Source organism: Piliocolobus tephrosceles, chromosome 6 (assembly GCF_002776525.5).
Source record: "Piliocolobus tephrosceles isolate RC106 chromosome 6, ASM277652v3, whole genome shotgun sequence".
Lineage (NCBI taxonomy): Eukaryota > Metazoa > Chordata > Mammalia > Primates > Cercopithecidae > Piliocolobus > Piliocolobus tephrosceles.
The window spans coordinates 71165072-71167802 of NC_045439.1; the positions used below are offsets into that span (position 1 = coordinate 71165072).

General features: G+C 42.8%; 1 pseudogene; it reads left to right on the forward strand.

Moving 5' to 3' along the window:
• The first annotated feature begins 443 nt into the window (after positions 1 to 443).
• Positions 444 to 1630, forward strand: LOC111524492 (annotated as a pseudogene).
• The last annotated feature ends 1101 nt before the right edge of the window (positions 1631 to 2731 follow it).

Genomic DNA, 2731 nt, shown 5'->3' on the forward strand with positions numbered 1-2731 from the left:
CAAGTGAGCTCATTGTTCAGTTCCCACCTATGAGTGAGAACATGCGGGCAAACACATCTTCTAAGGCTAATGCATTCTAGTTACAGGAATAACTAGAGAATCTTGTGACAGTCCCTCTCAGCTCTAATGGCAATTTGTCCTCTCTGGACAACTGTAACACTGAGTCAGGAACGGCTGAGCTGACTACAGGTTTTAGATTGTATTTCTGAATTCCGTATTTCTTCCAAGAGGAGAAAAGTGAGATCTTTTCTGCTATTTCATCATCACATTACAATTTGGAGAGGAAAATTCTACCTTCATAAATGCTAGAGAATGAAAGATAAACAATGGAATGTGTAATGCTAAAGGCTTATAAAGTTTAAACCTACCATGATTTAAAACGAGGTATCTGAGAGGAAAGGGATGGTTGGTGCAGCCTCCAGTGTGGGGGATTTTAAGGTGCCATGAGAGATGACAGAGGACAGGGTCATGGTGGGAGCTTTGGTTCCAGAAGAGGCCCAGGAGGAGGGTTCAGGCTTTTTGTGCCACATATCCTATTTGATTTCTGTGTGAAATGGCCTTCCCCCGGGTTAAGCCAGCACCTGATGAAATGTCCTTCAGTGAGGCCTTGCTCAAGAGAAATCGATACCTGGCTCCCTACTCTGCTGAACAGGACTCTGTCCTTTCTCTGGTGACAAAAGTAAACAATGTGACTGATATTTGATTGTGGCTCTAATTTGAAGTGCAAATTCAAGAAGTCTGACAGGTGGGATCATACAAAGACAGAACGATGGCTACAGGCCACAATGCAGCTGCCCCGGTGGTAATACTAAAGACTCTGCCAACACTGGAAGCTGTTACTGCCCTGGGGAACAAAGCTGTGGAAAGCCTCATAGCACAAGATCCTGCTGAAGTTTTGACTGTGCTGACCAACAAAACTGGCTTGAAATCAGTTCTTCTGATGCTCCAGTGAAGACTCTCACTACAACAGTGTCACTCCATCTTGGAAAACTGGACCCCAAAGTCTATTTGGATAGCAAAGTATTACAGAATGCCTTGGCAGCCATCCCACCTGCCTGCTGGAGTGAGAGAAATGCCTCTCAGTCCATAAAGTTCTCATCAGACTACTCAAGGACTTGAGGATTTGTTTTCCTGACTTTGAGCCACTCACATTCTGGATCCTTGAGCTACTGTGTCATTCTGCTGTGATGAACAACCTCACTAGACAGCCTTTGGCCCCATTGCATATGAGCATTGCTTGCAGATTCTGACTGAAAGACCGTTCCCGACAGGGTCAGTGGGTATCACTGACCCCTGTGAGAGTACACACAGTCATGACCATGCTACTGCAGGACATGGTCTGCCACACAGCTCCGACTCTGGTCCGAATCCTCTCACATGGTGGCTTTAGGAAGATCCTTGGCCAGGAGGGTGATGCCAGCCATCTTGCTTCTGAAATATCTACCTGGGATGGAGTGATAGTAACACCTTCAGAAAAGGCTTAAGAGAAGCTGCCCGAGAAACAGGAAGGAGAGAAGAAAGGGAGAAGACAGAAGAACCACCTCAAGGAGAGAAAGAGGAAAGCATGGAAACTCAGAAGTGGCCTGCCCTTCACTCCCTTTCCTACCCAAGGGGGAAGACTGGAGCCTAAGCTAGCTGCCAGTGGGCTTTACATCGTGGCAGGCATTTTCATGGGTCAGGAAGACAACAGGAAGGAAAATAAACCCTGTAGAAGGAAGTGTCAGTCCAGTGGGTTTTGATACTGACTTAGCAGCCAGAGTCTCCCATTTATGACCTATGCCATCCATCTGTAATGAAACGGGTACCAACATTTCTTCCTCATACTCTAGAATCCCCAGCTCCTGAAAACCCCTCTCTCAACTAATAACTTTGCTGTTGAAATGTTGTGAACTGTTAGTGTCTGGAAAACTTTTTCTAAGAAAAACAACGTAAGTACTTCCTAGTAGGGCATATATAAATAATAAATATAAAAGGAGATAACCTGAGAGCAAATACTGCTTTGAAGATCTACAAATTTCTGCTTTTTCCTTAGTGACATAACTCCCAATGAAGCTGTTGTTTCTAGATTTTCCCTTCATTAATTTGGATGATATGAGCCTACAGACCAAGAGAGTCGGTAAAGAAAGAGAGCAATGACTATGGATGACTTTTATTGTGAACTTTGCAAATTAACAAAGCCATCTGGCTACAGAGAACCCCACTGGCTGACACCCAGGCCATGTCAACTCCTGTCTTTAACTAAGCTTTCACAACTTAAGAGGTCTTACAGCCTAACCTCACTGCCCGTCCTGGACTTCAAAAAGTATAGCTATGTAATTTGTTTATTGCATTCTATTTCATATTCTATTTTTACCCCCCAAATAGAGCTGCCTGAGAACAGAAACTGTTCTTCCTACTTCGTCTACAAAAAAGGCATAAAATCAATACATGTTAAGCTGATACCTTTTGTACTTTCCTCATCAGAATACAGTGTTTTAAGAACAGACTGCAAATTTTATCAGTGGAGTGTTACATATCAAGGAGGCCATGTTTTCTTTCACCTAAGATAGGGCTATATTAAAACAAGCACTTGATAAATGCCTTTTAATGACAGTATACTAAAAAAAATCATTATAACATTTAATAGATGCCTGCCACATGTACAAATATATACAGTAGTTTTAAAACAGCAGGTACAAAATAGAAAGGTTCCCATATCTTACCAAGTTGACAGCTAGCTTTTAAATAGCTG